Raw genomic sequence first — 25,657 nt, 5'->3', positions numbered from 1 at the left:
GAGTAATGATGCTGAAAATTTAGCTTTGATCACAGGAATAAATTACACTTTACTGTATATTCACATAGAAAACAGATGATTTACATTAGAATAATATTTCACTGTTTTACTGTATTTTTGATCAAATAAATGCAGCCTTGAGCAGAAGAGCCTCTTAGGCCTGGGACACACTGGCTGCGTGGCGTGTCCGTTTTTATTTCGGCTCCCATGTTAACAGGTTAGAGCTTGCACACTGCCTGCGTGATACGGCTCGAGCCGCGCGGAAAACGTGTGCATGCTAGAAATAAAACCGACGCCTATTTTTCACGCGACGCGCAAGCGTGTTGGAAGCGTTTCCAGGAAAATGTGTTTATATGTTATTTTGTACACGGATAAATATTAATAAATTACATTTTGATGGTTGAAAGTCTAGGTTTTGACATAAATTCAGATATACATTTAATGTAAAAATAAATAATGATTAATTTTCAAATATTGCACCAGAACGAAATATTATGTAGTCTATTTTGCTGTCAATACTGCTGACAGTGTCTTTATCAGTAGGCTTTATATATTTATGCTTAAAGTAACAACAGGTAACTTTTCAGCCTTCATAATATATTTCCAAGTCTCTTGTGATGGTACATCGACTTACAATAGGTTGAATGACACGTCTGCCATAGCCTGACGGGGTCAGTAGCGTTTTTAATCGTACTTTTAAACTTCGGGTTTCAGGTAGTAACCGGCGAACAAAGAGAACTACAAAATTCGACTGCTTTGCGGCATATACGTCACTTCCACCACCACCCCCACTTCCTTAAAATCGGACGTGCGAGCCAAATGTTATAGTCATGGCCGAAGCAGCACAGAAAAACAAGAAAGCAAAGGTTTTATCGGAGCAAAGCAAAAAGAGAAAAAGAGAAAGTGATCGCGTTAAAGGCAGAACGAGGATCAACATTGGGCCAGCATTTTCTCGCTGGCGTGAGCTGGAGGAGGAGGAGGGGTGCCCGACCGATGCGGACTTGGCAAAAAAAAAAAAAAAAAAAAAAAAAATGAAAGCCTATGTCTAAACGGCGTGCACAAGTTTGGTCGGGGCTACATTCTTGCAAGTAAATATATAAGATGTACAAAATCATATTTTAGGATACCTAACATGTCTGTGATATTTGTTTATTCGTCTTGCCTCAAGCTATAATGCAAATCGATTTGTAAAATTTGCAGATTCATTTATGGTAGCTTGATATTATAATATTGACGATATATGGTTATTATCAACCACTCAAACATTGCATTGAAGTATCATATAGATCCAGTAAAACGGTAACCAATAGACTAGGCTACTATAATGACGCTGGCTTGTAAACGTGATCATCGCGATCATTTGTCGTTAGAAAAAAATAAAACCCATGAAATTATATTTATATGACATATATGCCACTGTACCTGGGGTGAAGACATTTCAGACAAGACGCAAGCAGAACACCTGCATGTGACCCTCCTACAGTGTTCAGGGCTATCGTGGTTGTCAACAATTGAGTTTACGACAGTAGTAGAGGTCTAGAGGACAATACTGTTTCCCAACTGTAGGGGGACCCCACCCCGAGAGCAAAAGTTCCCTGGTGTTACTTTAACATGAAGTATAGGGATTCCACAATACGTCCTCCCTGTACGTCAGCTAGCAGCAACACTTCTGGAGTGCAAAGACACAGAAAACGTGACGCAGCCGCCACGCAGCCAGTGTGTCCCAGGCCTTAAAAATCTTGCCGACTTCAAATCTTTGTATCTAATGTATCTACAGTAGTAAAGATAAATAAAATTAACAAAACCTTTCATTAAGAACGGCTGCGGATGCGTCAATCAATCACATCGTACAGTGACTGTGATTATTCTGCAATCGGCCAATAGTTAATAGTCACTTAGTCAGTCATATTAATGAACAACCATTAATTTTTACTTAGATCATGTGATTTAACTTTTCAGATTAAAACATTAGTGCATGTTAAACAGAACAAGTGCAGTGACAGAAGCATGTGGCGCTGAAACCACACGTGCATCTGCATGTGCAGCTTTATTTTTGCAGGCATCAAACTCTCTTTCCATTTTCTGTTTTGCAAAACTCCCGAATGTTTGCCGACCACAGAGATCAACAGATGAACGGCTTGATCTCTCACTACAGAACTGGCACCTCGATGCCTTCGGGCTCACATTCACATCAAGAACATGAAGAACGTCCCACTGATTCACTCAGAACAAGGGTTATTATAGTGAACTGAAACTGGACTAAAACCATAAATTCCATTTCCTGCTGGTTGACATTAAAGTCCTCCTGTAGTTAATAATTGTATCCCTTTAAAACTCATCTTTGATCACCAAAATGACAGATTTAAACCTTTTTATCTTGAAAAAAAGTCTTAAAATAGCTTGAATGTAACTCGACACCCTTGCCTCATTTAGTATGCGCGGTTCTATGAATATGCAGATGAGCCCCGCCTCCACTCACTCCCTCAGCTCAGAGATCCACTGGTTGACGATCACACGTTGATCTGATTGGTTACAAGGTCGTTTGTGACGTCAGAAACACCAGCGATTTCAAACCGTGTTTTTGAGACTGTCTTTGGTTCACTGCAGTTTTAAGCAGGAAATACTCAGCAATGCTGTCGACTTATGAACTTACACATGGTTTGTGTTAAAGCACACCTGAAGGGGTTTATTCTGAGATAACACACACACACACACACACACTCACACACACCGGAAGTGGTTTATTCTGAGATAACACACACACACACACACACACACACACACACACACACACACACACACACACAAACCTGAAGGGGTTTATTCTGAGATAACACACACACACACACACCTGAAGGGCTTTATTCTGAGATAACACAAACACACACACACACACACACACACTCACACACTCCTGAAGGGGTTAATTCTGAGATAACACACACACACACACACACACACACACACTCACACACTCCTAAAGGGGTTTATTCTGAGATAACACACACACACACACACACTCACACACTCCTGAAGGGGTTTATTCTGATATAACACACACACACACACACACACACTCACACACTCCTGAAGGGGTTTATTCTGAGATAACACACACACACACACACACACACTCACTCACACACTCCTGAAGGGGTTTATTCTGAGATAACACACACACACACACACACACACTCACACACTCCTAAAGGGGTTTATTCTGAGATAACACACACACACACACACACTCACACACTCCTGAAGGGGTTTATTCTGATATAACACACACACACACACACACTCACACACTCCTGAAGGGGTTTATTCTGAGATAACACACACACACACACACACACACACACACTCACACACTCCTGAAGGGGTTTATTCTGAGATAACAACCGGCTGGATGTACATTATCATGCTTATTACACGGCTACTTGCCACATCAGTAAATAATTAGACACGAAATATTGATCTGAGTCTAAATATTTTATTAGGTCTATAAATGCAAAGCTTCTGAGAGAGCAGTTTCAGCGGCGAGTTCAAACTAGACGAACATTTAAGAGATACGGTATACAGTCATTCATATCACTTATCACACAGCATTTCAACATAAATCATTTTGAAGATATGAGATATTAATTTCAGATTAAACTGTTTTAAAATTGAACAAAACAATAGTCACAAAATGGCCGTCGCTGCGTTTGAATGAAAACAAGAGAGCGAGTCCATGATACTGGATGGCATAATTAAATAACTGTACACAAAATATTGATTCGACTGAGTTTTAATAGGCTAGTTGCACGTGGCCGCCATTTTGGATTTTTGATCAGCGAGTGTGCGGTTAGACACTTCCGGTTTCGCTTTACGCCCGGTGCAGGGAGCCGGAGAAAGACGAAAATGATCTCTTATAGTTGTTTATAGAATCAATTATATCATTTAAAATACTACTAAGATATATATTACTATCACATGAGCAAATGGCAATTAAATGCACGGATGCAAAGTCAGATTAATGAATGAAATACAACTGTTCATGCACGAACAGAAGATTGTCTTGGTCTCATGCTGCATACGCAATGAGAATTATGCCTTCTGTAAACATTGAGTTACAACTACAATTATATTTGATTATATCAGCAGACCTGATTTTGCGGGACACGGAGAGAACTTGCTATTATTATTCTATAGGTGAATAAATAGCCTATAGATTTTATATTAGATGTCTTTTTGCAGTGATATGCTTTAAATTGCTAATAGGCTTTATAAAAATGTTAATGACGGTGCTGTGAACCTCACTAATAATATAAAACTCATTTTAACAGCACGGGTCTATTCAATCTAAATAATTAAGTGAAAATAATAATCCAATCGCTAAAAAACACATTTCCAAATAAGCACATACATTCCATTAGGAAAGACTAGAGAGATTAAATGCGTTCTTACCGGATTCAGTGCATCTTGACTTTCAGTGGTGGAATGTAAGTACAAATACTTCGTTACTTTACTTAAGTAATTTTTTCACGTATCTGTACTTTACTTAAGTAGAATCAATAGTGCATACTTTTTACTTTTACTTCGTTACATTTTGCAGCAATTATTATACTTTCTACTCCACTACATTTCTACAACGTTCTGTTACATTTTCTGATCAGTTTTCCTCTGCCAAAACGTCATCCTGACCGTCCGTTCGTCGCACGTTTGTCTCACCAGTGAAGTTTGGTTGCCATAGATATATCAACCCGGTCACACTAAAAGCGTCTCTATAGCACGCAGTGTGTTTAGCGTGCAATTTATACGCGAAAATAATTTTTTACATGCATAGGAAACGCATTGGTAGGTTTCATAGACAGTAAAAGAAAGGTAGGTTTAGTAGTGATGTGGGGTGCGTGTGTATTATACGTTTGGTTAGGATTAGTATGGCAAGCCAAGAGGTTCAGAATTACGCCATAAATGAATCGCGTTTACAGCCAAACGCCGTCATATACGGCGTTTTAACATAATATGTGTTTATATTAGGGCTGTCAAATGATTAATCGTGATTAATCACATCCAAAATAAAAGTTTTTGTTTACATAATATATGTGGGTGCACTGTGTATAATTATTTTATATATATAAATACACACACATGCTTGTATATATTTAAGAAATGTTTTCATGTATATACTGTATATAGATGTATATATAATTTATATTATATATAAATATAAATATTTTATATATAAATAATATTTTTTTCTTAAATATACATGCATGTGTGTGTATTTATATATACAAAATAATTATACACAGTGCACCCACATATATTATGTAAACACCAACTTTTATTTTGGATGTGATTAATCGTGATTAATCATTTGACAGCCCTAGTTTATATATATATATATATATATATATATATACCGTATAGTAAGGGTAGGCTATATAGTAAGCTTGATGTGTATATTGCCTAATTGCAAGCTTGTTCAGAAATGGTGACAAAAACTTAAAATATAACTGCTTTTCCATCATATTGAACATCATTATATGAGTATTAGGTTGAATGAGTTAGAATTAACTGTTTTATTAATCATTAGAATATAGACATTAAGAAAATAAATTGTTATGCAAGTACTTTTACTTTTAATACTTAAAGTACATTTAAAATCAGGTACTTTTTACTTTTTACTTAAGTAGGGTTGTCATTGTGGTACTTCTACTTTTACTAAAGTAACTATGTCTCTGGTTATTTGTACTTTTACTTAAGTACTGAGATTCAGTACTTCCTCCACCACTGTTGAATTTATATTTTTTGTCTGATGGCAGCTTCGAGTAGGGGCTTCTCATTCATTATGTGTCTAGACACATCTCCTTTTTTAGGGTCACCTGTAACTGGTTTTTACCAAGTTTTTTCTCCCATTCCTTATACGAACAAGACGCTTTTTCTTCTCGGGAGGCCAGATCCATTTTTCTGTTGCAGTTTTTTTTCTCTGTGTGTGTGGGGGTTTCTCAGTGTTTGTTTTCCCTCTCTGACTAGAACCAATAATTACGGCTGCGCTGCGCATGTTCAGTGTTTTATTATTAACATGTTTTATTGTAGAATTGTCATTTAAAGGACGATGAAATAAAATGATGCAGACGAAATTAAAATGCGGGACACTGCTTATGACTTGCGGGACGTGGGACAAAGCTTCAAATTTCGGGACTGGTCACCAACGGGGAATGCATGAAAAGCTGACTTCTTTGTTTTAACGTGTTTCATAACGAGACACAACAGTGAAGTGCTGAGGCTGTCACCTCTGAAAGGCAAGTCGCCTCCCTTGAATTTTAAAAACACTCATGTGCATCAAAAGCATCTGTCATCAGAGGGTGACAAAAACACCCGGGTCTGTTGTCGGCATTACTTTATTGGGTAACATTATTATTGCTCTAACTGTTTGTATTTTAGTAGGCCTATGTCATTTAAAGCTCCAGTCCGTAACTTTTTTAAGTTAAAAATAATCCAAAATAATTATATTAAAAAAAACTTATTCTGCCAGTGGTCAAAACTATCTGCTTGCCATAGCTAGATTCAAAACGGTTAGCTTGTAATAATGATTTTAATTCCAGTGGTACTGGTGGGTTTCCGCGGGAAATTCGAGCATGTCTTTGCGTCATGACGTCACACCCGTACACATAAAGAAGAGTTTCGGCTAGCCGGCTATACTGCGCGTGACGAGATGTTTAGATGTATAGGCTTTTCTCGCAGCACTTTACATAATTAAACTTATGGCGGATCCAGAAAGATCCAAACAACAATCATCAGTGTCAACTGGAGATTCAGCAGTTATAAAACCCAAAAGACTTCGTACTTCGGATTTAAGGTGGCTAGAGAAAGACAAAGAAACCTCCTCATGCGAACACAAGGATTAAACATCGGCGGGGCTTTTGAAAAGTGCGTGAACTCCGTGTTTTGAAGGGGTTCGAAACGGAAGAAGAGACGGCTTTTTTCTGCTGAACAAGTAAGACATTTCAATAGTTCAATCGTGTAACAGTACGTTTTCTTAATTCACACAGTTATGGAGTTTCCTTTGTTGTGCCTTTCTCGTTTTGCTATTATGGAGAATATGAATTCTGAACTACACAGGTAACCATAAAACACATTAAATTTAACATTAGTCACGCAATGCTGATGTGATGTTGTTAACATGAATTTGAGAACAAAGTAGGCTATAATTTGCACGGTTGCTGTAAATCGCGTTGATTAAATCTAACGAAGCTTATCATGTCGAATGCTTTTTCTCCCTTAGTTGGTCAGAACAAAAATGGATGTTACTTACTTGTTCAGAAGACATTTTCTTATGAAAATTCTTATGTTGGTAAAACTTTCAAAAAGTGATTCTGTATGACAGTAGGCTATCCACACAGCGCGGTGACTGACAGCAGCACTCGCCTCAAAGCACTGTGTTCATCCGCGCTGTTTCATGCCGATTTACAACCCACGTAAAGATGATAATTCAGCGAATCACTGCAGTTACAGATTTCAAACAGACAGATGGCGACAAAGAGGAAAAGTTACGGACTGCAGCTTTAAATGCATATAATTTTCAGCGTATTTCACCTGTGCGTTTCTATACGTTCTATTACTGCATTTATTTTGTGCAAGTGAGATGAGTAAAGATCATCTTAAATCATAAATATTTCATAAATCATTATCTGTTTTTTTATAAGCAGCACATACAGTATTTGCTGTAAAATATACACAAACTTATAGCTAGGCCCAGGGGCGGAGCCAGACGATGTAAACATTCGGGGCTTAGCCCAAACCTAGGGGGGTCCGGGGGGATACTCCCCCCGTAAGATTTTTTTTCCCATTTACGTCAGCTAAATGCACTATTTTTCAGGCTGTTTGAGAATAGAATGCCTTAAAATCTATACACTATCTGGGAAAATTATGGTAGTTACTAAGTAAAACTAAATTTAAAAAAATCACCCAGTAGAGCCTATACAATTTTGTATTTAATTGTTCTCCAGCTGTAGTGAATCCAAAACACCAAAAATGTTAGGGTTTGACTCATTTTCACCCCTGGCAATTAAAAAGAGGCAACCATTATCTAACTATTTTTAAGTTAGCCTACATAGGTAAAATTGGAATTTGAAGTAAACATCATTACTAATCTTAAGAGTTCAGTTCTGTTTAGTTTGTGCTTAGCTGACAAATTGCTACATCAGAATCCATGCCATAATAATTTAGGCTGCTCTACTAGCAAACAGCGAATGCTGCAGTGCCAAGTTAATGTGCTCTTCAATAGGCCTACTCTGAATCGAATATCAGGCCAACAGAATAACATTTACTAAAATTATATTATATTTCTTTGGGAAATAGCACAGTATGATAAACAACATGACCATATATTATTATGTTACGGTACTTTATTTGTTTGACTACTTTTCTGCGGTTCGTCTGACGCTGCTTCTGAATCTCTCTCCGGCCGGTGAGGTTATTGTTAAGTGTTCCGTATAAAAAACTTTGTTATGTCCATAATAACTTCAGCCGGTTAGCCAGTAAGCTTGGTACGACGCCGGTGAAACATACATCAGCCCGCCAGCCCCTGATGACATCGACGAAGAAGATTTATATTCTTCTTCGTTAGTTTTTATTGGCAGTTGGCAAACAAGGTGAGTGATGCGCGATGCATTACCGTCCGCCACCACGCACGGTAATATAGCTTTTGTTTAATTTTTTGCCGCTCCAGTCAGAAAGACTGAGAGGAAATGAAACAAAGTTGAAGTTATTTAAAAAAAAACTAAAAGATTCGGGGCTTTTGACAAAACATTCGGGGCTTAAGCCCCATTAGCCACCCCCCCGCTCCGCCCCTGGCTAGGCCTATATTAAATTGTTTGTGTTAACTAACGTTACAGTTAAAAATGTAAATTACTCGCAATTATTACGATTTTTTTCGCCGTCGTTTTTATCTATAAAGATAATTGATGCAAAGAAAGCATGTAAGGAAAATATGTGTTGATAATATTGATCGAGCAACTGATGTAAGTAGGCTAAGTGAAAATATATGCGCAGAAATGAGAAAATGGTAGGCCTTTATGGAGATAAATAAGACAGGGCAAACGTGTGAATGTTCAGGCGGTATTGTATGCAAACAAATATAATCGTAGTTGTAACTCAATGTTTACAGAAGGCATAATTCTCATTGCGTATGCAGCATGAGACCAAGACAATCTTCTGTTCGTGCATGAACAGTTGTATTTCATTCATTAATCTGACTTTGCATCCGTGCATTTAATTGCCATTTGCTCATGTGATAGTAATATATATCTTAGTAGTATTTTAAATGATCTCTTATAGTTGTTTATAGAATCAATTATATCATTTTCGTCTTTCTCCGGCTCCCTGCACCGGGCGTAAAGCGAAACCGGAAGTGTCTAACCGCACACTCGCTGATCAAAAATCCAAAATGGCGGCCACGTGCAACTAGCCTATTTGTTCGGGTCACATGACGTCACTGTAGCTTTGCGCCGCCATATTTACGACCGACGGTCTCAGTAATGCCTGCAATATGTTCTGCAGTTGGCTGCAAAAACAGCCGAAACTGGTATTTTATTATATAACAAAAGAAAAGGATAGAAGAAAGAAGTGGTTAGCTGTCATTCGAAGAGATCATCGCTGCATGACTCATCTTTCTGTGCGCACACACACGACCCGACGCGTGCGGCCATAGACCCCTATACAGCGCGCGAGTAATGAATTGAGCTCTGTTTCGTGTCTGAATGGACAAATACACACAACAATATGTTTAAATGTCCGTTTTGGAGAGTATTCACGTAAAATATGTCGGTTATGACTTAAAAACAGAGTTGTCATCCAGTCTCTTTGGTAGAGAGAGAGAGAGAGACGAGGAAAACAAACAAGCATGCAAATGGAAATTATCGCGCACATTTTTTTTTCCGTGCGATTAATTGATTTATTGACTATCGCAAGAGGCCTAATCCAGGAAAGCTACCAGCTCTTAGTCACTTACCTAGCTAACAACTCACTATTCAGAGCAAAATACCACCAAAATCATACATTTATTTTATTTTATATAATACCTACATTTCCCATGATTAAATATAAATCCTTGCTGGCCAGCGCCGCACTTTTACGTCTTTTACCCATCCAGCTACAGCATATTGATATGCATCGGTACTTTTGACAGCCTTCAAGCGATCTCCACTGTATGGGGAGGGGTTATGCACAAGATATATATATATATATATATATATATAATGGAGGGCCAGTCTGGGGCAGATAATAATGAGCAAAAGAAAACTGGGGGTGACAAATAAGGATCGGAGCCTAAAATTAAAATTTTCTCCAGGTATGTCTGTCTCTCTCTCTTATTCAAATAGGCAGTTTGGGCGGCCATACCCGGCCATACTGGGTGAGATCGGTCGTAAATATAGCGGCGTTCTATTGGTAGTGACGTAGGTGGCATCTATGAATACTTAATTAGCTCACCGCTGGACGCGCTATTGACCAATCAGAATCAAGTATTCCAGAGCTGAATATTCTACAACCAAAGGCAAAAAAATTTTATAAATACATAATTATAAGCTTTTTAATTTCTCATGACATCATGTGTATATATATACTCATTCTGAATGGTGATTCAAAGAATTCATAATTTCAGTGACAATTATTAGAAAGCAAACAAACCATAAACAGGACGTGATGTCATCAGATAAACATCTTAAGCACACCATTTCTTTGATCTCATTGCCCATCACAGTTCGATACAGGCCGACATTTTGCAGCAGATCTGTGTTTGTGTGTGTGTGTGAGTGTGTGTGTGTGATTCCTGTCACTCTTTTGACTCCTTCACACACTTTATAAGCTCTTCACGAGATCTCAGCTGGACAAAAATACCAACAAGTGCATAAAAATGTGTTTTTTGTTGTTGTTCTGTTTCTTTAGTGAATGTGAAGTGAATCACGTCTAAATGAATCATTTTCTTGTTTGGGACCAAATGAACTAAAATAACACAGCGTCTAATAAAAGCTCAGAGATGTAACAGACACCTGACAGTGTGTCTGAAGTATTTCCTCCTGTTGCTTTGAGAAAACGTGCGTCTGTTTTTTAACACCCGTCTAAAGTGAGAACATTTGACAGATCGGTGACCAGATTATATGCTCTGCATCTGTTACTTTAAAATCAATAATTCACCCAGATGTGAGCGAGTAAACAATGAGGTTTGAGGTGAACTACTTACTTTAAACCCATGAGAGCCAAAGCAGCGTCTGCGGTTGGAAAACGACCTGCAGAAACACGGCGCTGTGACCATGTTCATCGGAAGAATCACATCATTCAGACCCCGAACACACACTCAAAATAGAGCCACACAAACAGCAAAGCACTTCCACAGCAGACACACGGAAGGCCAGATCCTTGAGTCGCACACAAAGAGCCCTATTTTAACGATCTAAGCGCATGGTCTAAAGCATCGGTTCCCAACAGGGGGGTCGCGGCCCACAAGGGGGCCTCAGCGAGCTCTGTGGGGGGTCGCGTCATATTTTTAAAGGTTTGAGCAATGAGCATTAAAGGTGCATTGCGCAACTTTTCATGTTAAAAATACCTGTTTTTCTTTCCTATACATGCTTAAAGAACTGCCTGATGGGAATGAGCCCTTCTCTGCGCACTGAGATTGCCTCTATAATCCTGTACAGTAAAATATATAAGAGGGATTCGGGCTCGAATTTGAGACTGGGCGTGACGTCATGCGCGTTCACGCTCACCAGGCTATGTCTCGCAGGTTTGTGTATTCGCCGGCGCCGCCATTCTCCGCATCAGCGAAGACAACTCGTGCGTCAAAGGTAGAAGATGGATTCAAAGAGACCGGCTTGTAGTCCATTCCAAACCCCAACGCAAACTCCACGTAAAGTAAAGAAAAGAAAAATTTGGTCTAGTGGCACCAAAAGGTCCAAATTGGAGTCAGACAGGCGTCGGAGTAAGACGAGAGTCAACCTCGGGAAGGCATTCAACAAATCTCCGGTCTGAGTTGGCTTTTTTCTTGATAAAACGGTAAGATATAGCCCAGTCTCTAATGTTTGATACGGCCAATCTATGTATGACAACAAATGACGATGCGTAAAATGTGTAATGCTTTAGCGTAAGCTAGATACATGTACTATCAGAATTGGTTTTACTACCATTGTTAGTGAACAGTTTCATAAACTAGGAATTGTGTATTTCCAATAAAACATATCCAATAAAAATATGCGTGTGGTCCATGAGCGTGCACAACTCTGGTTGCAGTTTCGCTTGACGCCAGAGGGGGCGTAGTTCTGCAAAAACTCAGAGACTTGCGTTTTGCACCTTTGAATAAAAGTCCTTAACTTTTTTCTGTTCAAAATTTACAAAATGTATATAATGAGCGAGTTCATCATGAATCCATTTTCCAATCCGTGTTTTGTCTTATCCTGAACCACTATGGTACACCAATAATAAGTGTTTACATTGGGACTATTTTACACTGGTTCGGATCGCTGCGCTGCGGAGTAGCCCGGTGCCTGCGTGACAATGTTTTTCCGAAAGACGCATTATTTTGTTAATAAATGCAAGTTTATTATCGCTCGCTATATCGCCAAAAGCGTAAAAAATAAAGCCTCACAAATAACATGCAAGTATTGAGGCCCCAGACAACAGTCATTTAGTAATAGCCTATATTCTTTCTTTTTTTTTACCTACACACCAGTGTAAATATTTTTGTTTTTGCATTTCAAATAGGGCCAATTTATAGGCTTCTCCTATGCTTACGTTTTTAAATTACAAAAGGGCCTACTGATGTTTTTGTTATTGTATTTTCAATATTATAGGCTATTATTTTTGCATAAACATACCGTTTGTTTGAAAAAACAAACATATTTTGTCATCCTTGCTGCAAGCTTACAATAGCGATAATATCATTAAATGTGAAAGGGGGGCCCTAAAATATTTTTTTGAGAAAAAGGGGGTCTCAGACAAAAAAAGGTTGGGAACCACTGGTCTAAAGCGTGTAACGATCACTTTTGCTAGTTTAACGACGGGACAAATGGCCGGCGCTCCCGGTGCATGGTCTAAAAGGGTTGTGCTCGTGGTTAAAGCATATACCGGTAATAAAGCATATTAAATATATTTCATAACATTTTAATTAATGGTCTATGAGTGTAACACATTTCAGTTCTGATTTGTTCCTCAATTCTGACAAAGGATTGTATTAATTCTTTATCACAAAAGTAAAAACTGAGCAACTAGAAGGGTCTGCTTACCCACATGACCTCATCACATAACCACACCCACCTCATCTGCATAGCCACACCCACTACCGTATATAACTCCACCCACTATCTCAGCTCACAGGATTCATTAATACTGAATAATTTCAGTCTTCGTTTGCATACAGACACAGAGAGAGTGTGATTGAATCCTGCTTTACTTTGAATCTCTCACAGTTCTCAATTTCTCTGAAATAATACAATAATTCATGTGAATGAAAGTCTGATATGGAAACACCAAACATGCTCTTCTGGAGCCCGTGCACATAACGACACACACTACTGCAAAAAACATCATCTGTTTATGTATTTATTCGTAACAATAACCTAGTTTCAATAATAACATGTTTTTGTGCAGGCTGTCTGTTTGTGCTGCAAATTCATTGAAAATTCATTCAAAAGTGTCCAATCTCGACAACAGATAGTCAGATGCTTTATCATTCGTGTACAGAGGCGGACAGAGTACAGAGCTTTGTTACTTGAGTAAAAGTACAGATACCCCTTGCTAAATTTTACTCAAGTACAAGTAAAAGTACTACATTCAGATGTCTACTTAAGTAAAAGTACTAAAGTACTTGTTTTTAAAAGTACTTGAGTATCAAGAGTACAAGAGTAAATTTTCTAAATATTGCATTACTAATCTACTGCCACAGTGCTTACATTTATGCACAGAAACGTCCTACATGGAGTTATGAAAAATGTTAATGTTAATACCTTGGAGAATGTAAAAGGAATTGAAAGTAAAATCAAGTCATTTTCATCTACCATGTTGCTTTATTTAATTTAATTAAAATTTTGGGGGGTCCCATCTTTAAATGCGGGGACAACACACACACACACACACACCACATGTAAGGGTGGCGCTGCCAATAAAGCACCTAAAAGCTGTCACAAAGAACCGGCAAAAGGAATGATTATGAATATGTAAAATATAGCAAGGAGATATTTTAATTGTTTATTAATAAACACTTGTTAATAAACAAGTGTTTTCTTTGTCAGTGTCGGCTAGATGAAGTTGACGATGCTGACTCGCGATCTTCAGTAGTGGACGCGCCAGAGAGAAATGCACATTTCATACGGATTACATAAGCAGAGAACAGTCTGTAGTCTGTTTTCTTTCGTTTTGAATTTTTCTGTTTAAAAGTAGACATGTCTGTGAGAGGCAAGTAGGCTACCTTATACACGGAGTTTCGGTTCATTTATGAGACGAGATCCAGTTCACGTGCCGGCGCCTCCATTTCTTATCTATCGTCTGCTATTTACTTCTTATTTATTAAACCCAGGCAATTGGTTGATGAAACATTGATTAAAATTAAGATACAATTAATGCAAAACGAAATTCAGGTTAAAGAAAGGTTTTGTGTTTTCTGTTTGATGTCTCTGTGAAAGTTTTAAAGCATTTTTTATGCCGCTTTCAGAACGCTCACGTCCGTAACGGAGAACACGTCCATAACATAGTTTTTTCCTCATAAATGCAAACCCGAAAAATAAAATAAAACAAAATTAATATTTTATGTACTGTGGAGACTGAGCGCCAACCCTTCTTCATTCGCTGGGTAGTAGCCTATTTTTGGTTTGTGCAGTGTAATTCACACAATCAGTAAAATATTTTGCCTCCTGAAGTTTTTTTTTTAAGAAATCAGAAATCCCTCGTGGGTACGCCACTGCCACATTTGAACCTGACTGTGTTAAACACACCACATACTCAAGAACATCAAACCAAATGCTTGGCTTACATTAATGTGTAATATAAAATCTGACCATGGAGTTGACTTTGGTGGAAAGCTGAAGGTGATTGCTGATAGGCTGTCCCAATCAGTGGCGCCTGCACAATCCAATCACGTTTGAGAGGGAAACAACAAATTGAGGGTTTCCGAGATTTTTTTTTTTTTTTTACTCGGGTACTCACGTTTATGGATAGAAATGTATTGGAGTAAAGAGTACAATATTTGCCTCTCAAATGTACTTGAGTAAAGTCATGAGTACTCCCCAAAAATGATACTCAAGTAAAGTACAGATCCTTCAAAATTGTACTTAAGTACTGTACTCAAGTAAATGTACTCCGTTACTGTCCGGCTCTGTTCGTGTATATCAAAGATTGTATTCAAGCCATCTGACTTTACTTAAACAAATGCATAGACTGGTTAATCAGGGAGACAAACAAGCTCTAAAAACGACAGACGCTTTAAAAATAGCTCTGAATCTGCGGGAAATGAGCAGCGGCTGCATGTTAATGTCATCATACTCTGATTGGATTACACAAATGAATCGCTTCGGGTGACATTCGAACACAGGGACACAAATAGTGTGAAGCAAAGACGCTCATCACAAGTTACTTAACGAAAACTCATTCGATAAATAAAGCATCTGTGTCAGAGAGAGAGAGAAAGAAAGAAAGAAAGAACAAACAAATGAATGAAGGAAAAAAAGAAAGAAAGAACATGCATACGAAGTAAAGAAAGAAATGAAAGTAAGAAAACGAAGGAAAGAAAAGGAAGAAAAGAAAAAATAAATGAAGGAAGGAAGAACAAACAAATAAATGCATGAAGTAAGGAAAGAAAAAAGAAAGAAAAAAGAAGGACAGAAAGAAAAGGAAGAAAGGAAGAAAAGGAAGGAAAGAAAAGGAAGAAAAGAAAGAAGAAAGGAAGGAAAGAAAGAACGAAGGAATGAAGGAAGAACAAACAAATGAAGTAAGTAAGGAAAGAAAGAAAGAAAGAAATGAAGGAAAGAACAAGTGAATGAATGAAGTAAAGAAAGAATCAATTATGAAAGGAAGGAAGAACAAATGAATTAACTAATGAAAGTAAGAAAAGGAAGGAAGGAAAGAAAGAATGAACTAATGAAAGTAAGAAAGAAACAAAAAACAAATTAAGAAAGAAAGGAAAAACAAACAAATGAAGTAAGGAAAAAGAAAGAAAAAAAGAGAACAAATGAAGGAAGGAAAAAAGAAAGAAAGAAAGAAAGAACGAAAGAAAGAATTAATTTTTTTAGACTATTTTATTTTTAGTCAGCCAATGGCAGTTTGATTTCCTCTCTGCCCGAGATGATTATTAATAACCCTTCCTGCATGACTTCCCTGATTACATCTGCTGTTCTGCATCGGTGAGCCGCTGATCTCCAGACTGAGACTGAACTGCGGCCGGCTAATGAACAGAGCCGTTGTGTCCAGGCAGTGTCTTGAGCTCCAGTGTGACCCCCAGGCAGTGTCTTGAGCTCCAGTGTAACCCCCAGGCAGTGTCTTGAGCTCCAGTGTGACCCCCAGGCAGTGTCTTGAGCTCCAGTGTAACCCCCAGGCAGTGTCTTGAGCTCCAGTGTGACCCCCAGGCAGTGTCTTGAGCTCCAGTGTGACCCTCAGGCAGTGTCTTGAGCTCCAGTGTGACCCTCGGGCAGTGTCTTGAGCTCCAGTGTGACCCCCAGGCAGTGTCTTGAGCTCCAGTGTGACCCTCGGGCAGTGTCTTGAGCTCCAGTGTGACCCTCAGGCAGTGTCTTGAGCTCTAGTGTGACCCCCAGGCAGTGTCTTGAGCTCCAGTGTGACCCCCAGGCAGTGTCTTGAGCTCCAGTGTGACCCTCGGGCAGTGTCTTGAGCTCCAGTGTGACCCTCGGGCAGTGTCTTGAGCTCCAGTGTGACCCTCGGGCAGTGTCTTGAGCTCCAGTGTGACCCTCGGGCAGTGTCTTGAGCTCCAGTGTGACCCTCAGGCAGTGTCTTGAGCTCCAGTGTGACCCCCAGGCAGTGTCTTGAGCTCCAGTGTGACCCTCAGGCAGTGGCTTGAGCTCCAGTGTGACCCTCGGGCAGTGTCTTGAGCTCCAGTGTGACCCTCGGGCAGTGTCTTGAGCTCCAGTGTGACCCCCAGGCAGTGTCTTGAGCTCCAGTGTGACCCTCAGGCAGTGTCTTGAGCTCCAGTGTGACCCTCGGGCAGTGTCTTGAGCTCCAGTGTGACCCTCGGGCAGTGTCTTGAGCTCCAGTGTGACCCTCAGGCAGTGTCTTGAGCTCCAGTGTGACCCTCGGGCAGTGTCTTGAGCTCCAGTGTGACCCTCAGGCAGTGTCTTGAGCTCCAGTGTGACCCCCAGGCAGTGTCTTGAGCTCCAGTGTGACCCCCAGGCAGTGTCTTGAGCTCCAGTGTGACCCTCGGGCAGTGTCTTGAGCTCCAGTGTGACCCTCGGGCAGTGTCTTGAGCTCCAGTGTGACCCCCAGGCAGTGTCTTGAGCTCCAGTGTGACCCTCGGGCAGTGTCTTGAGCTCCAGTGTGACCCTCGGGCAGTGTCTTGAGCTCCAGTGTGACCCCCAGGCAGTGTCTTGAGCTCCAGTGTGACCCTCGGGCAGTGTCTTGAGCTCCAGTGTGACCCTCAGGCAGTGTCTTGAGCTCCAGTGTGACCCCCAGGCAGTGTCTTGAGCTCCAGTGTGACCCTCAGGCAGTGTCTTGAGCTCCAGTGTGACCCCCAGGCAGTGTCTTGAGCTCCAGTGTGACCCTCAGGCAGTGTCTTGAGCTCCAGTGTGACCCTCGGGCAGTGTCTTGAGCTCCAGTGTGACCCTCGGGCAGTGTCTTGAGCTCCAGTGTGACCCTCGGGCAGTGTCTTGAGCTCCAGTGTGACCCTCGGGCAGTGTCTTGAGCTCCAGTGTGACCCCCAGGCAGTGTCTTGAGCTCCAGTGTGACCCTCAGGCAGTGTCTTGAGCTCCAGTGTGACCCTCGGGCAGTGTCTTGAGCTCCAGTGTGACCCCCAGGCAGGTTCTTGAGCTCCAGTGTGACCCTCAGGCAGTGTCTTGAGCTCCAGTGTGACCCTCAGGCAGTGTCTTGAGCTCCAGTGTGACCCTCGGGCAGTGTCTTGAGCTCCAGTGTGACCCTCGGGCAGTGTCTTGAGCTCCAGTGTGACCCTCGGGCAGTGTCTTGAGCTCCAGTGTGACCCTCGGGCAGTGTCTTGAGCTCCAGTGTGACCCTCGGGCAGTGTCTTGAGCTCCAGTGTGACCCTCAGGCAGTGTCTTGAGCTCCAGTGTGACCCTCGGGCAGTGTCTTGAGCTCCAGTGTGACCCTCAGGCAGTGTCTTGAGCTCCAGTGTGACCCCCAGGCAGTGTCTTGAGCTCCAGTGTGACCCCCAGGCAGTGTCTTGAGCTCCAGTGTGACCCTCGGGCAGTGTCTTGAGCTCCAGTGTGACCCCCAGGCAGTGTCTTGAGCTCCAGTGTGACCCTCAGGCAGTGTCTTGAGCTCCAGTGTGACCCTCGGGCAGTGTCTTGAGCTCCAGTGTGACCCTCAGGCAGTGTCTTGAGCTCCAGTGTGACCCTCAGGCAGTGTCTTGAGCTCCAGTGTGACCCTCGGGCAGTGTCTTGAGCTCCAGTGTGACCCTCGGGCAGTGTCTTGAGCTCCAGTGTGACCCTCGGGCAGTGTCTTGAGCTCCAGTGTGACCCTCGGGCAGTGTCTTGAGCTCCAGTGTGACCCTCGGGCAGTGTCTTGAGCTCCAGTGTGACCCTCAGGCAGTGTCTTGAGCTCCAGTGTGACCCTCGGGCAGTGTCTTGAGCTCCAGTGTGACCCTCAGGCAGTGTCTTGAGTTCCAGTGTGACCCTCAGGCAGTGTCTTGAGTTCCAGTGTGACCCTCAGGCAATGTCTTGAGCTCCAGTGTGACCCTCGGGCAGTGTCTTGAGCTCCAGTGTGACCCTCGGGCAGTGTCTTGAGCTCCAGTGTGACCCTCGGGCAGTGTCTTGAGCTCCAGTGTGACCCTCAGGCAGTGTCTTGAGCTCCAGTGTGACCCCCAGGCAGTGTCTTGAGCTCCAGTGTGACCCTCAGGCAGTGTCTTGAGCTCCAGTGTGACCCTCGGGCAGTGTCTTGAGCTCCAGTGTGAACCTCGGGCAGTGTCTTGAGCTCCAGTGTGACCCTCGGGCAGTGTCTTGAGCTCCAGTGTCCTCGGGCAGTGTCTTGAGCTCCAGTGTGACCCCCAGTCAGTGTCTTGAGCTCCAGTGTGACCCTCAGGGAGTGTCTTGAGCTCCAGTGTGACCCCCAGGCAGTGTCTTGAGCTCCAGTGTGACCCTCGGGCAGTGTCTTGAGCTCCAGTGTGACCCTCAGGCAGTGTCTTGAGCTCCAGTGTGACCCCCAGGCAGTGTCTTGAGCTCCAGTGTGACCCTCAGGCAGTGTCTTGAGCTCCAGTGTGACCCTCAGGCAGTGTCTTGAGCTCCAGTGTGACCCCCAGTCAGTGTCTTGAGCTCCAGTGTGACCCTCAGGGAGTGTCTTGAGCTCCAGTGTGACCCCCGGGCAGTGTCTTGAGCTCCAGTGTGACCCTCGGGCAGTGTCTTGAGTTCCAGTGTGACCCCCAGGCAGTGTCTTGAGTTCCAGTGTGACCCCCAGGCAGTGTCTTGAGCTCCAGTGTGACCCCCAGTCAGTGTCTTGAGCTCCAGTGTGACCCTCAGGGAGTGTCTTGAGCTCCAGTATGACCCTCAGGCAGTGTCTTGAGTTCCAGTGTGACCCTCGGGCAGTGTCTTGAGTTCCAGTGTGACCCCCAGGCAGTGTCTTGAGTTCCAGTGTGACCCCCAGGCAGTGTCTTGAGCTCCAGTGTGACCCTCGGGCAGTGTCTTGAGCTCCAGTGTGACCCTCGGGCAGTGTCTTGAGCTCCAGTGTGACCCTCGGGCAGTGTCTTGAGCTCCAGTGTGACCCTCGGGCAGTGTCTTGAGCTCCAGTGTGACCCTCAGGCAGTGTCTTGAGCTCCAGTGTGACCCTCGGGCAGTGTCTTGAGCTCCAGTGTGACCCTCGGGCAGTGTCTTGAGTTCCAGTGTGACCCCCAGTCAGTGTCTTGAGCTCCAGTGTGACCCTCGGGCAGTGTCTTGAGTTCCAGTGTGACCCTCGGGCAGTGTCTTGAGCTCCAGTGTGACCCTCGGGCAGTGTCTTGAGCTCCAGTGTGACCCTCGGGCAGTGTCTTGAGCTCCAGTGTGACCCTCGGGCAGTGTCTTGAGTTCCAGTGTGACCGGGCAGTTTATCTGCTTAGTGTTCAGTTATGCCGAGTTCAGACTGCACGATTTTAGCCCCGATTTTGGCTCGCAGACAGGTTTTGAGAAATTGCCGACAAATGCCCGAAATCATAGGCAAATCGGTGCTCGTTCACGCGAGTGACAATCACGCAGTGTGAATGAGCAAAGACGTGATCTGAGAGAATCTCCGACGCCCGTGAGATTTTTGGCATGCTAAATATCTGGACCTGTCGGCGATTCACAATCCTGCTGTGTGAATGTGTTCTGACTGAAAACTACATCGGCGATGACCGACAGCCAATGAGAGAGCAAGATACAGGGAGGAGGAGGAGGAGTTATAGACCAGAATATCAGTATTTTAATAGATAGGCCTATATTTACAATTATATCAAACAAACACAAAGCACAAACATTTGCATGACCAGCAGCAACAGCAGGACATTTGCAAAATTATTTATTTACCCCAAACTCTCTTTGCAAAACACAGTCCTTGCTCCCCTCGTCTTCCCAACCATTTCCTGCATAAACTGTTTATTTATTTTTTTCATTTTCGCTACAAATCAGTGCACAGACAATTTGTAGGCTATCATTTTTAATAACAAATTCAGTGTCGCGCGAGAACTCCGGAGATATGACAGAGATATGACAGAGATATGACTGAGATATGACTGAGATATGACTGAGATATGACTGAGATATGACAGAGATATGACAGAGATATGACAGAGATATGACTGAGATATGACTGAGATATGACTGAGATATGACTGAGATATAAATAATAATAAACATGATTTGATATATATATATATATATATATATAATATATAAACTGAGATACACACTAACATGCTGGAGTAAATAATAATAAACATTATTTGATATATATATATATATATTATGTGCGTGTGTTTGTGTTATAAATTTATATATAAAGTAACTGAGATGCACAATTTGGGAAACGCTCACACCCTAAAAACACCCCGCGACACACAGATAGCATCATGTTTCCTCTGCAAACCAATAACAGAAACAACTCCACTGCTGCAGCATGAACAGGAAGTGACATGCAATGTCATCCAAAGAGAACTACACACACACACCACACACACCACACACGGTTGTGTAAGACGCTATTCTGAGATCAGCAGCAGAAGTCTGAAAATCAATGAGACGAGTCCGTCAGCAACACACACCATTCAATCCCCCCGCTCTCGCTTAACACACACACACACACACACACACACACACACACACACACACACACACACACACACACACACACACACACACACACACACACACACACATCTGATCAACAGATCCAGCCAATGAAATGTTCAAAGCCTTAAGAAGTGCTTTCAGCTCAAACTAAAGCAATAATGTCATAATTTACTCAATCCAAACCTGTATGACTTCCTTTATTGTTGAAACACTCATTTGCATACATTTCAAGCGCATAAATCTGAACTGATCGGATAAAGGCAAAACTCTGCTTTGATTTTGTAGTTGTAGATCTCTTTTTTGTCACTCCACACCTCAACAGAAAAAGAAAAAAAAGGTTTAAAATGTTCTATAAATCAGGTGAATGATATATGAACAACCCTTCAGATTATAGATATGAATAAAACTAAAGTTTGGTGTGTGTGAAGCGGAAGTGGAGATCTCTGACTCGAACTCGCCGGCTTTAAAGATCGACAGACGCAGAGATCAAGTGCAATCAATAAAATCTTTCCACTAGTCTGAATAGAGAACCTTATGGAAGCAAAACTAGGCCTGTAGTGTCTTGCATTAAACTCAATGTTACAGCAAAGTTTATCACACATCAACACTAGCGGTGTAGCGATGCGCTCGTGTCACGGTCCGATACACTACGCTCGAAAACCGATAGCACAATCGATCCGACCAACCAACACAAGTGTCGAAAACGAAAATAGCGAATCGATTTTAACGGCTTTTTTTTTTTTTTTTTACCGAAAATGTGTTTTAGGTGGACAGATCAATACAGCACACAGAACATGTAGGATGCTGGGAAATAACAATAGCTATGTTTCCATCCACACGTTTTTATCCGCATTAAAGGGACACTATGCAGCTTTTTTAGCTTAACTGAACAGCTTCAGAGTTATTGAAATGGTTATATAACTTCTTTCGGGTTGAACGGTGGGCGCCTCGACCCCCCCTGGTGCCTGTGAGCGCAAAAATCTCACTTGCAACTTCGGTGCGGCGGGCCGCCGTGCTCAGTGTCAGGAAGTATCGCGTGATATCAGCTCTCGCGATGTAACATATTCCTTTACGGCAACTGCACACATACACACCCCCATCTAGGAACAAGGTATAGAGGGATGGAGTTTGTCACACTATCGTCATGGCTGAGCCGGCATATAAGACGCAGAAAGCTAGGAAAGCATTGTCGGAGGAACAGAGAAAGAGGAAACGGCAGACTGACCGAGCGAGGAGTCGGACACGAGCATAGGCGTAATTTGCGGGTGTGTTATGTCCCCATTGAAACCTCTCGCGGCACGGATGTACCAATACAAACAAATAAAACATCTCCAGGTAACTCCAGTAGAGCATTCATTTCGTTCGTTTGTTAAATAAGAGGCGATCTGAAATGTGTTATTTTTGAAATCAAGTGACCAAAGCTCGTTGCCTCTGCGATCAGTGGTGCAGATAAGTTACAGTGTTCTGTGCACTGTCTTCACCATAGACTGCACATGGACGTGCGCCTGAATCCGTTGCGGGGACTGAGAGACTCTCTATATTTGTTATGGTGAAATCACAAAACCTAATGCACAAAAAACATGTCCCTGCTTGAAATACAACCACTAATAAACATTTGGTTTTGATGAGGAAAATAAACTATACTATTAGTACCCAGAACCTCTGACACACTTGGCAAAAGTTCTGCCTCTGGACCATTAAAGTTCATGAGGATAATTGTCGGATCTATGTATTTAATCACGTGAAAATTCTCACCACTAACAACATATATTAGATCTCATTAAACGACAAATTAAACACAATGTACTATTGTATACTATGTAATAGGCCATGTCACGCTCTGAGTGAGTGGTATTTACGACAGTAACGTTAAATTCAAGTACTCCACAGCAACTCTAGGGGTCGCTGTTTGACAAAAACGGGATTCCTGCATAATGCCCCTTTAAGTGATATCGAATGAAAAATGCCTTATGGAAACATTAAAATTCGATTGAATTTCATGAATATCGACTCAAATGAAATACGATCGGTCTCATCTTGATCGATATACGGCTTATGCGATGAACGCGGATGGAAACGTTATTCTGGCGCGATCCATTTTGTCTAGTAAAATTTTGTTGGCAAATGTTGGCTTGAATGTTGTGCAATTCGGTGAGAAAATGAATGGAAACGCCTTAACATGTCTCAAATCAATTCGATATAGCAATTTGATCGCAAAACAGCGTGTGACGTCATTACGCACAGGTTTTTATCCGGTTTAAAGCCGTTTGATGGAAACACACTTTCACCAGCTTTATTTGCATGAGGTTTTTTACCGAACTTCAGATAATTCGATTGACAAGTCGATGGAAACATGGCTAATGTCTTTTCTGTTCACCAAATGCTTTTTAATATTCGCTATTACTTCAGTGCAAGTGAACAAGCGTGCCGTTATTTGTTGCGTAGTGACGTGTGTGTGTGTGTGTGTGTGTGTGTTCAAGTGCACCAGAAATGCACAGATTCTGCAATACGCAGCATTTAATATATCATGAGGATCACGAGTTGCGTATTTGCGCTAAATCCGCGCAGATTTGTCTTACACGAACGTCCCCAGCAAAGTGAGTAAACACAGAAACGCCAGATTGGCTCGTGATTTGACAGCGTTTCCCGCCACAGTTCATTTGTACCCGCATCTGGCGGGTCGAGGGTGTTAATATCAATCCCTGAATGTTGCGCTCCTGTTTGTCATTGTGACGAAACTTCATGCCAGTAAATCATCAGAAATATTGCTGACTTGTAAGCGCCCTCTTTACGCTCGTCCTAACGCCTGTTAGGTGTCCGTGGATTTGCCTGTATTTGGTGTTGAAAATGGACACGTCTTTAGACATGGAAAATCGAGTTTACAATCGATTCAATGAACACTAATGTCTCAGAAATCGAACAAAAAGTGACAGCCTTTCGATACACATCACGATACTGAACTCACGATAGGATATTATTGCGATACTCATAGACATATGATAAAAGGTTAACACAAAATGAACTGTTGATTAAAAACCTAAATTTGGTGTTACATTAGTGTGTGTAAATGAATAGTCTTGGACTTGGTGCTGGAAACCCAACGCAGGACAATAGAGACACCAGAATCACAATATTCATGATTCTGAAGCTGAAAATACAGAATTATTTAAGACGAATATGTCATTTCATATGTCATAATATTTAAAATAACGTAGGCCAGTTTTTACTGGTAACATCAGACATTTGTCATTATCAGGAGCCACAAATATTCCCCCTTTGCATTATTTTACACTATATATAGTAGTTTAATGTAGAATTGACACTAAAACTCTGAATTATTTCACACAGTCATTTTAATTTTGAGTGACTATACACAATACACATTGTTGCATTTGTGTTTGCGATATATCGTGACACCCCTAATCAAAACCCAGACCCAGAATCCATCAGTGAAACAGAACAGATCTGCCTCATATCAACATGACACACATTCAAATCAATGGCTCATTTGCCCGTTGGGCAGGTCATGTGACCCTGTTTAGCCATACAGACGCCCTTCATTTCCCATCAGCCTCGCTGAGATCCCAGACAGACCCCAGAGACACAAACACACACCGACGGTTTGCATACACACATTAAAAAGGCCCAGATTATGGATGCAAACTCGTTCCAGAGCGATTCTGATAACACTTTTGCCGCCCACTCGAGAGCGTTTGATTCCCAGAGCGTCCCGAGATAATCAATCAAACTATCAATCGATCAATAACGGGGAAACACTGTGTGCTGGGGTTCAGCTCAGGTCCGCCGACGGCACATGTACGCTCAGATAAGACAGTGATAAGTGACATTTAAACCAGCCAATAAAAGCCACTTAGTATTCAAATCATCCCGGCTGTTGAATAGGAGCCGAGGCGTTCGCTCTGGGCAAAATACTGAAGCCATTATACGTGTCTGTCTTCTGCTTCTGCGCGTCTGGACTGTGAAAACACTCACACGCAGTTGAGATCACAATAAAACAGCTGAATGAGCTGCGATATGAATCATAACTGCACATTAAAGTCCACATGAAACAAGATATTCACTATAATGATGCATGAATGCAACAATGTAAGCATTTTCAGTAACACTTTGCAAGTTAATGTATTTACTAATTAAAAATATGCAATACATTTGTTACAGTTTTTATTAAGATTAGTTCATAAAAATCCAGCTGTTCA

General features: G+C 41.7%; 1 protein-coding gene across 1 annotated transcript in view; it reads right to left on the bottom strand.

Moving 5' to 3' along the window:
- LOC130077703 (heterogeneous nuclear ribonucleoprotein L-like) overlaps positions 1-25,657 on the bottom strand; it is a 52,876-nt gene that overhangs the window by 22,151 nt on the left and 5,068 nt on the right. The window lies entirely within an intron of this gene.

Source organism: Rhinichthys klamathensis, unplaced genomic scaffold (genome assembly GCF_029890125.1).
Source record: "Rhinichthys klamathensis goyatoka isolate OS25496 unplaced genomic scaffold, OSU_Roscu_1.1 h1tg000769l_1, whole genome shotgun sequence".
Lineage (NCBI taxonomy): Eukaryota > Metazoa > Chordata > Actinopteri > Cypriniformes > Leuciscidae > Rhinichthys > Rhinichthys klamathensis.
This window is presented reverse-complemented; position numbering and strand designations above follow the sequence as displayed.